Source organism: Benincasa hispida, chromosome 8, assembly GCF_027475165.1.
Source record: "Benincasa hispida cultivar pf3 chromosome 8, pf3_genome.v1.1, whole genome shotgun sequence".
Lineage (NCBI taxonomy): Eukaryota > Viridiplantae > Streptophyta > Magnoliopsida > Cucurbitales > Cucurbitaceae > Benincasa > Benincasa hispida.
The window spans coordinates 43,468,707-43,479,991 of NC_143485.1; the positions used below are offsets into that span (position 1 = coordinate 43,468,707).

Below are 11,285 nucleotides of genomic sequence, written 5' to 3' on the forward strand. Positions count from 1 at the left end.
CTTCATCGGATCGAGGTAGAGAGTAAAGAGAATATGAGATTTCCAAGGCTATTTTGATAAAACATGGTGTTCAGTAATAAACTTTCTACACCTAGTTGCCTAATCGTTTTGGGGACACACAGTTGTGACTGCTATATACTTTTTTGAATATCATTCCATTTTAAAGTGTTTCTAAAACTTCATATGAGATATGGAGAGGTCATAAAGGTTGTTTATGACATGTAAAGGGTGTTTACATATTTCAAAATTTTGGGAAAAGATCGATACATGTGTTAGTGTCGAACCCTAAGGTATTGGAACATCATTCAAACTGTTTGCCTATTTGTAGGCCACCCAAAAGTAGTGTACTTCTTCGAATTTAGAAGAAAATCAAACATTTGTATCGAAAAATGCACAATTTTCTATAAAAGCACACGTATAAGATATCATTATGTATTATAGTTTTCATAAATGCAAAATGAATATCAATAAAATTCATTGATCATCCTGACCCTGAAACAAGAGTTGATAAGACAGAAGGTGCATTTTACTCAAAAAGTTGAGAGTGCCTTGATGTAGTGGGAGGGTTGTGTGACAAACTATCAATAGCATGAGTTTAGTCGAAACTCAAGCCACTAATATTTGATATTGGCATCAAGAAGCAAAAGACTGTGGGTATAAGATGCCTTCTCCATTTATTGACAGTTAAGAAGCCCAATGTATATTGATATGTTTACAACGATCCACTCAACTAAAGTGTTTGAGGGTCACCTAGTGAGACTAAGACCACGGGTTGTATAGCCTAGGACAAGTCGAAGAAAAACCTATAGGTATGTGATATCTAAGGCAAACCATGGGTATGTGATGCCCTAGTTTATTACATTTATCTCTAAAGCTCAAAACTCAACATTATGTATACATATGTATGTTACCACTAGAGTTTTAATCCAGGTGGGAGTTTATTGGGTTTTATATCCTAAAACTCATGGTTCGTAAATGATAAACTTATTCTGTAAACCAATAAACTAAAAGATCCATGACTATTACATGAATACTTGAACTTTATGTGGAGACATAAGAGTGAATCAGGTTCGAGTAAATAGTCAAAATGATCTATAGTATACGAATAAGGTTGGGTGTCTTATTCTAGTAATATTATCGGAAGTGACCCACTCGTTAGTTGTTACAATTTGTTGTAAAGTGTTACAAACGAAGTGATCCTAATTCGTTCATGTGATGACATGAGGAGAAGGGGCGTTCTATGCAATAAATTTACATAAAATCGGACCAAGAAATAAGTCACTGTTACTTTATAACGTTGTTTACTGTTTAAAACTGACTATTTCAAAACAATGACCTAGGTAACTTAACCTTAATCCTGAGCTAACTATGAACTCATGTTTAGTTGGGATTATCCTTAGATTTGTATAGGTGAGGGTTGGCTCAATAAACCTCTCATTTCAGGGGTATGACCGGGTAGATAGCTGAGGATATAGGGTGCAAGATGGAATCCACTCCTACCCACTTTTAGGATTAGTAGAAAGGTTGTCTCTCAAATGTTGACTCAGGTCTTGAACAAAGGGCCTCACCCTCTCATTGACCCGAGAGGGACTCAGTTTGATGATTGGATCTCAAACCAATTGTTCATTAAAGGATCAGTGGAACTTAAAGAACAAGAGGTAATCTCGGGGGTAAAACAACTTTTGACTCAGTCATTATTAAGAACAACCTATGAAGGGTTAACTAACTAATCATGGTTATATCAAGTAGACACAATATATCTACAGTGAGAGGAGTGCAACTATTGGGCTTTAGTGGAGTGACCGGTAGTTAATGAATGGTGGTTAATTAGGTTAAAGAGTTTAGCCGGTTAATCTCGGATCATTGGAGCCCATAATCTGTAGGTCTATTAGGTCCCCCTACTAGCTCACAAATGGAATAAGCCTTAGAATAGCATGATGAGTTAATTTAAAACATTCAAATTCGAATTAAGAGAATTAGTAATTATATGTGATAACTTGTAGAAATACAAGTTATTTATGCTGTTTATTTAGATTATGCGGCAAAAAGAAGGAAAAGTTGCGTCAATAGTATAAGAATTAGCTTAGAAATACAAAAATTATAAAGTGTCGTGAACACACTCACTAACCCCATTGCGATGGCGAAATGGAATGTCCAAGTCTTTCTTTTGCTAGAAATAGGTCACCGCATGCGTTAATTGCTCAAGGACAAAAATGAACAACGCATCTACTCAGCATGCGACAATCGATCAAGAACGAAAAGATCAATGTAATTGCAGTGCATGCGACGATCGATCATGGATTCAAACGAACAACGCATTTCCACCGCATGCGGCGATCAACAAAAGATCAAAACAACTACACCGCATGCGGCGATCAATCGAAGATGTGAAGAGTAACGCATTCGCAGGACTTCTGACATGTACAGCTTTCTGTTGTACGATTCTAATAGATTGATCGTGGAGCAGAGCGGACTTTTCCATTATACCATGGTAGGAATTATCAGAATTACACAGTGGGACCACCAATACAAGAGTCGAGGTCTATAAATATCTTCCTTGAATTCATTGTTAAGGAGGCTGGTCTGAAGAGACTTTACAGAGAAAATCCGAGAAAACGACGAGACAAGGCTGAAAGGTGAATCTCTGAGCAAGAAATTCTTCCCATTCCTGAAGCAGAAGCCCTATGTAAGAGGTCACTTCTACCGGGAAAGCAAGCCTGAGAGGGAACCTTTCCACTCCATCTCATCCACATGCCGGCAAGTACAATGTTTCCGATCGGGATCTGTGTCAAGACATTGACACTCTTTTCGTATTTGTTTCTATTCTTTCATTCATCTACTGTGTTCATCTTTCTTTAATCTTTCATTCACAAATCATGTATCAAATGCTGATTTTTAGATTTAAATATCATTATCGTCATCATTATCATCTCTCTATTCCTTTCCATACATTTATCATCCATTTTCTCCATCTTGTGTCCTTAATCTCCTGGGAAAAAGGGAAGAATTAAGCAAGTGAGTTATTTCTTGTAAGGCAATCGGGTGAGCTTAACTAAAGCATACTCAACGGTATCTTCACCTGTGAGAGCAGAAGTGAAGATGTCATTTCGCCTATCAAGAGAAGGCTGGAAGAATGCATTAACTAATGTGAGAAGTATTTCCAGAGATGGAAACAACCTTACGTTCATTACGTTCATCCCTGTTTCACCATAGACGTATGGGAATGCAGCCGATCATTGAAAGGTGTAAGCTAAAAGAAAGCGGAACCTCAGTTGCATCCTTAACGGGATTGACGAACTTGCGATGTCCTCTCCCTCAACTCATTCTTTTTCTGATTCATTCACAAGACTTGTCATCGCATTCATTAGATTTTTTTTGTACAACTTCACAGCCAGTCCTCACCCTGTATCATTAATAGTTTAGTCATTTATTTTATCATCGCATTTTATTTACAACGTAATTTACATTTCTGTACAAACCAAATTCTTTATTCTTTATGATAAACTAGTCACATTTACCAGATTAGTATCACATCTAAACAACAACAATCCCCGTGTTCGACCTCAGGCCATTCTGAGAAACTTGCGTTGGAATTATACTTGGTTTCAGCATAAGAAAACTTATGACACGCACTACATCATCGCATACTACGAAGTATATTACCATCAATGCATACACATAGACCGTAATATCGCAACAATATCTTTATCGCAAAACACTTGAGTGCATAGAGCATCATATTCATATTCATTTATAAGCAACGCAAAAGATAAAGATAAATATAAATTTAATATAACAATATGCGATATAATTACTCACTCAATTGTTGAATTAAACGAAATTAGAGAATAGGTTGATATTTAAATTTGATTTAAATATCAAAATTACATGAATAGAGATTTATGGTAATGGAATTTGTGTTTAATTAATTTAATATTTGATATTAAATTAATAGAATTAATTAAATCAATTAAATTTAAAATTGAAATTTTGAATTTTGTGAAAATTCAAAATTAGAAAATCAATTTTGTCTAGTTTAATTTTTGGAAAATTAAATTAAAATCAAATTTTAGATAAAATTCAAATAATTGGTTTTAAATCAATTTTAATTTTTTTTTTTTTTTTTTGTTGATAATTTGAAAAAAATTCAAATTCAATTTAATGGAAATTGAATTTAATTGAAAATTGGAAAACCCCCATTTAGTGGGGTTTTCCAATTCTTGAATCTTTGACTCATATTCCACTCAATTCCACTCCAATAGTTTAAGTAGGAGTGCAAGTTGGTTGCATGGCTAGAAGTGATAAAACCTGCAGATTTCAGATGGATATAAAGAAAAATCTTGAAGAAGGGTTCTTCAAGTTTCTGCTAAAATAACCAGTTTTTCCTCTAAAATTCTTCCCAAATTCATATCATTTTGAGTCTCACAACTCAATCTAAGGTTTCTAGAGGATAGTAGAGAAGTTCTAGTGGTGGTTCACAACCAGAAGAGGAGAAGATTGCTGCTGATTTCGTGGATTGAAGAAAGTCTTAACAGATATTTCTGAAACCCTATTTTCATTTGTTGAACATGCTTAATTTGAAGCTAAAATTGATGAATTAGAGTGGTTAATGATTCTGTTTTCTTCCACTGCATGTTTGTTGAAACTAACAATAGTGATTCTGAAGAAGAAAAGGATACTACATATGAGCAAGTTGAAAATGTTGAAGCTCAACCTAATTTGAGACAATACTCATTAGTTAGGGATAGACAAAGAAGGAATAGCATCCAAGTAGATCTACAAGTTGAAAGAAGGTGTAACTACTAATCAGAAGCCTAGATATAAGGCAAGACTAGTAGCTAAGGGCTTTACAGAGAAAGAGAGCATTGATTATACAGAGATATTTCCTCCAATAGTTAAACAAATTGTTAGGGTTGATGCCCTAATCTTTTGTAGGGTCCTGTAGTTTGTAAACGCTTGTATGAACAAACGTTTGTGATGCAATAATATGAAATATTTTCTTCACTGTTATCTATGAAATATGAGATATTTTATTTGCATTAACCACAAACCAATGAACTAAGATCCCTGGTTGTCGTTGTAACTTAAGCATGTATGTGGAGACATACAAGTGGATCATGCCTTAAGTGAAAATCTAAATGGTCTGTAGTATATGAATAAAGGAGAGAAACCTTATCTTGGTGACACTACGGATATGGCCCGCTTTGTAGGTGTTACAAGTGTTGTAAAGTACTGCAGATGGTCTGATCCTAATCATTCATGTGGAGGCGTGCAAGCAGGGGTGTCATATACAAAGAAATTTGTATAGGATCGGACCACGAAGTGTTTAGTCTCGTTATATGACGTCGTTCATGACAAAGACTTTCATGTCACTAGGATGACCATAGGTAACATGACCTTAATTCTAGGTGAGTTGGGAACTCCTACCTATGAAGGCAGCCCTTTGATTTGCATAGGTGCAAGTGGCCAGATTGTCGACTTAAACCTACCACTTTAGGGATTCGTCTTATTGGGGAGCTGGGAACTCAACTACACAAGATGGAATTCACTCCTTCCTCAAAGCAGGGGTAAGTAGATAGATTGCTCCCTTAAGGGTTGATTTCGGGGCTTGAATGATGTGGTGCCACACACCTTCTCATGACCCGAGAGGTGTCCACTCATAATAGGAGTAAGATTTATTGTTCATTAGAGGAATCAATGGTACTTAAGAAGTTAGATGTAATTATAAGGGGCATAACGGTAAATTGACTCAACTGTACTTACAAGGGATCTATGAAGGGTTATCGTACTATTGGAGCTTCAAACTATCACTAGAAGAAATTCGGGCTTTAATGTCAGTTGGCAATCGACATTAAAGATAGTGTTATTAAAGCCCTTTAATGTCAATTGTCTTTAATATCGGTTTTAAACCGACATTAAAGGGCTTCAATAACACAACCTTCAATGTCAATTGCAACCGACATTAAAGGTCTTTAATGATTAAAGCCGTCGGTTGCAACCGACATTAAACCTATTTTTAAAAAAAAAAAAATCTTAATCGACATTGAAGCCCGAATCTATCCGTTTTATCAATTATTGTCCGTTTTTTAAAGTTCCCTTGCCAAATCCATTTTTTCAGTAAAAAAGCATAACATGACACATCATCATCGAACGCTATGGCTATGACATATTATTCATGTATGGATTGTAAATCTATTACATTTAATCCGCAAATTCTGCTATAGAATTATAATTTAAAAGGCGTACAATAATTCAGACATTGAAAACACAAATTACAAGTAATACAAAGATTATGATTTTACAAGGGCAACAGAATCTTCTGTGTAAGGGCAACACAATTTTATTTGTCTATAAATTTGGGAGGGTTTGAGAGATTAAGAGATGTAATATACGTTGTTGAGATGGACTTCATTATTAGGATTCTTCTTCTTCAACTCATCCAGCAACTACAGAAGAATTGGAAATATTTAGAATTTAACTTCAACTTAACAAGTAAAGTTACTGCACACAGTAAAAGTTAGCAGCAGACCTCGGCCAGGCGCATGGAGGGTCCTCCAAGCTGCATTTTCTCCATAATAATGTTGCGAGTTGCCGATAATAAACTCTCCCTTCGCATCCTTTCGCTTGTCGATATTCCCGTGGCAATCAGATCCATGTCAATAGTTCCTGAAAGTTTATTGCAAAGAAGCAAAATTGAAGTTAGGATATGAGTTAAGAAAACAGGATATGACTTAAGAAAACACACATCACAACACACAAGAACAATATCAAGTTCTAAAACAAAATTCTCTTAAACCTAACTTCTAGCAGAGAGCCATACCTTGAACATATAAATTTATACAACACAAATTAAGCACCTACCTTCAAACGATGTTTTCCAAGAGGAGGCCGTATTTATCCATATGTTGTGGGTAATACTTTATCATCAGATGACAAGTTTAAGAGTTTTAACAAATCACCTGTGAGGCAAGTGCTATCAGAAACTAATAGAATAATTTTACTTCCCACAAGTAAATCAAATATTTGCAATTATGGAGACCATGCTGCTGTATTCATAGTGCTACTCACAATGTTGCTTTCCTACTGTGTACATGTATGCCAAATCAATGGACTAGATGTATAAGAGAAACCACAAAGCGCACACACCTATCAATATCAAATCAATAACGATTAAATATTTCTCTGAAACTTTGATGATTATTGACCTCATATTGATAGTTGTATGCCTTCTATGGTTTCTTTTATACATCTAGCCCATTGATTTAGAGAATATAGAGAGCACAAGTGTGAACTAAGGCACCATCAAATAAATGAAACTAGCATCATACACTAACCAAGTTTAGGAGCATTGCACCAACAGTCTCTGGATCAACAGGAACTGGACATTCATACATATGTTGATTTCGGAAAGAGTAAAACAAAGGAGAATACGCTGATGATCTCTTTGGATCCAACAAAGAAATGCATACAGAAAGTGAATGCACAAGGCCAGACTTTGAATGTGAATCTTCCAAAGCATGATCAAATATCCTTGCAACAAAACTGCATAAGTGATTGATAAGTCAAAACAATAATGACTTATCTACATACTACCATAAAAACTGAAAAAATAAAGAGGCGGTTCTTGGTCAATCTGGGGCTATAAATTTTGGCAGCAAGAGCAGATGGGGCATTACGGGCTATAGCACATAATGTTTCTGCCGCATTTGCATGAACCTCAGGCAGACTCTGATCCAAGGAGAAAAATTAATATTATAACCATAATCACATTTATATAATCATATGAAAGGCCAAATGTTAATGAAACTTCAACTTGTCACGCACATTGAAACGTGCTATAATGTGATCAGAATACAGAAAACAGAAGTGCCAACTCATATGTAACAGTAACACAATCAAGATAACTAGCTTCTGTCAGATTGCAAAAGTAATCTCCATTCAACAGAATGAATGCATAATCTGATTATATGAAATAGGTTTAGTCAAGTAAATATACCTTATCCGGTATCATGCCAAGCTCTCTCTTGAACACTTCACATACTTGATTGTACAGGGATACTAGGCATCATAGGTAAAACTGTTTAGATGGTAAAACTGTTTAGATGGTAAAACTGATGTTTGAATCAAGTATAAAACCATCAAACATAATAACGTGCATGACTATATATGATTGATTCATGTTTCAGCACACACCATAAGTGTAACTACAAAATTTAAACATCATAAATTGCCTTCCCACGTAAAAAAAGGATAACATAGATTGAGCATTCAAACAAACAACAAGCCATAGTAATGGGGAAAAAAAAGCAATTATATAAAAATAAAGATGAAACATTTAAATAAGGAGAAAGTTATGACTTGAAATTATGAAATCTTCATTAAAGCCTGAATTGAACATGAGAGAAAAAACAAAGAGACAAACCTTTTCTACACACAAATAGAATCTATCAGTCTATTCAACGATACAATCCACTCACAACAAATAGTCTTTAAAATTGTTATACCCTCTTTTCTTGAATTGCTCTGTAATTTTGGAGACTGAATCAATTGGTACGGCAAAACTTAAACCAACAGCATCATCAACTTTCATAATGTTTACACCAACAACTTCTCCATCAACATTAACAAGAGCGCCCCCAGAATTTCCCTACATGACAAGTACCCATCAAAGAATGCCAACTATACTGAATACTTAACAAGTTCTACCACAATAAGCCATGTAATGAGTAAACAAAATGTGTTACATACCACATTAATTGCACAGTCTGTTTGTAGATATTCCCTTCCCATTCCACCAAGACCCAAATCACTACTCTTACGATCAACAAAACTGAATCAAAGGAGGAAAAGTAGACAACCAAATATATAGTCAATGCCCAGCACTGTAAACCTACAAACCTGCATAAACTCTAAATCTGATCTACCCTGTTAATTCTCTTTCAATCTTCGCCATTTTTTTAGCATCGCAAGTGCAGATAAAACTTCTGCCGTGCCAGCCATTGAAGAAAAGATTGTTTCATTCTTATCTAAGAAAAGATTGTTTCATTAAGGTTAAAATCAATTTTGGTCACAAACTTTCATAGAAATAACGATTTAGTCCTTGAACTTTGATTAATAACGACTTAGACCCTGTACTTTCAAATTTGTAATAATCTAGTCCTAATGTAGTCCATATACTTACAAATTTTTAACAAATTAGTTCCTATATTTTCATGTTTCTAATCATTTAGTCTCCATCGTGAAACATCTCATCAATTGTAACGCTGTAATCTTTATAATTTATAAGGAAACTTGACATTTAATCAGTTTATCAATCTACATATGTAAGAAATTCATTAAATCTTAATAGTATGTTTGGACTAAATAGTTACAAATTGTAAAGTATATATAATGGCTACATTGATACCTATTAAAGTAAATTGTTATAAATTTGGAAAGACATTAACTAAATCGTTACAAACGAGTTCAGGGACCAAAGTGATTCTTAACCTTTCATTTATGTCTTCATTGACGAAGATATAAAAAGAATTAACATGTCAAAGACAGAAAAACTTTCTCCAATTGACTACCTTACTATACCAGTTGTGACAGTATTCTGAAGCGAAAGTGGACATCCAATTCCTACAACCCAATCACCAGGTCGGAGCTTGCTTGAAGAACCAAGTTTTTCCATGGGAAGAGGGGTTTTAGAATTGATTTTCACAATGGCAATATCAGAGTGAAAATCAGCATTCACTACTGTCCCTTCAAATGTTCGACCATCTTGTAAAGTAACCTCTACCCGTATCATTTCATTTCACAAATGAAATAAACAAATAAATTAAAGCTAAACAATGAAAGAGAAATTATAAACCAATTCATTAGTTTCGGCACCTCAAAAGCATCCAACAGTTAAAGAAACACATAAACTTAATTGGACCAAATATGAAACTCGAAAAGAGCTATATAAGATATTCCTAGCTTATTAAGAGTTTGAAGAGCTAGAAGGACATTCACCATAAGAATACTAGTGTCAAACATAATTGTAAACAATGCATAAACATACATTAACATAGAAAACAAACCATCACCATGAGAACAAATTAATCTAATTATCAAGAATTGGCAACAAAAAATATGTTTCAGTTCATATTACAACACATCTTATGGAACAAGATGGGATCGCTAATCGTATACTTGTGAAGTTTAGATAAGCAAACAAACAGGCTGATATATCTGCTTGCCTTTCCTTTGGATGCAGCTCGTGGACCACGAAAATCAGCCACAACATGAGCACATGTTAAAATTGTGCCATCCTTGTCAATAATTGTTCCGGATTCCATACTTTTAGCAGAAGCAATTCCGTAAATACCTAAGAAAAATAACTCTTACAACACATTTTGTTTTCACCAAACCCATAGTCAGAAGAATAGAAAATTACAAATACCAACTCGAGTACCATGTGAAAACGATATATTCACAACAGCGGGGGCCAACATCTGCTGTTGCATTTGCAATTGTATCTCTACTCAAACATGATGATTCCTTCTTTTCACCAGATGGTAGACCAGGACTGACTCCTGAAGAACATAACGAAAGTCCTACAAAATTTCTCACATCCTATTTTCAGTTAAAGCAGAAACCATATACAAAACTGGGCGACCTTCAGGCATTGAACCCATAGCTCTAAGCATACAGTTGCTACAATACTTGGCATCACACACGATACAGACCTCCTTTTCAGTAAACCGGTTCCCCTTGGCATCAGAAGAATTTCCTTGACTGATCGATGAGCAGGCAAAAACCATGCGGAGGCGGCCGGTGTCGTAGGTGATTTTTGTGGACAGGTAGATCTCGGCGGCTTCAAAGATTTGATTTGGGGATATGCCGGTGGTCTCTTCGATGACGAGAGTGAATAGAGGGGAGTGCAAGTTGAAGAGGCGGCAGATTTAGGGATTTAGGGATTTAGGGATATATTATTTAATAAAATAAGGAAAAAAAAAAAGAAAAAACATTACACCTTTAATGTCGGTTTTAAACCGACATTAAAGCCCATCTTCAATGTCGGTTTAAAACCGACATTAAAGATCTTTTTTTTTTTTTTTTTCAAACCGACATTATACATTCGATTTTACTTTTCCCAACCGATATTAAAGCCCGAATTTTTTCTAGTGTATAGGTCCATAAAGTATCCTTAGTAGCTCAATGAATTCAAGTTGAGAATCAGTTTTTCGGTTAGTTTGAAGTGTTCAAATTAACTGGGGGAAGTATGATTATATATGATATAATTAAACTGATTCAATTAT

The 11,285-nt window shown here is 34.9% G+C and overlaps 1 pseudogene across 1 annotated transcript; it reads right to left on the bottom strand.

Annotated features, from left to right (window-relative positions):
- Positions 1–6,165: 6,165 nt before the first annotated feature.
- On the bottom strand, positions 6,166–10,787 carry LOC120084058 (putative protease Do-like 14; annotated as a pseudogene). The gene is made up of 11 exons (XR_016531536.1): positions 10,713–10,787; positions 10,439–10,599; positions 10,220–10,351; positions 9,570–9,777; positions 8,749–8,830; positions 8,505–8,647; positions 7,997–8,077; positions 7,335–7,728; positions 6,862–6,959; positions 6,530–6,666; positions 6,166–6,446 (listed from the first exon to the last, which is right to left on the bottom strand). The product of XR_016531536.1 is annotated as a putative protease Do-like 14 (transcript).
- Positions 10,788–11,285: the final 498 nt, after the last annotated feature.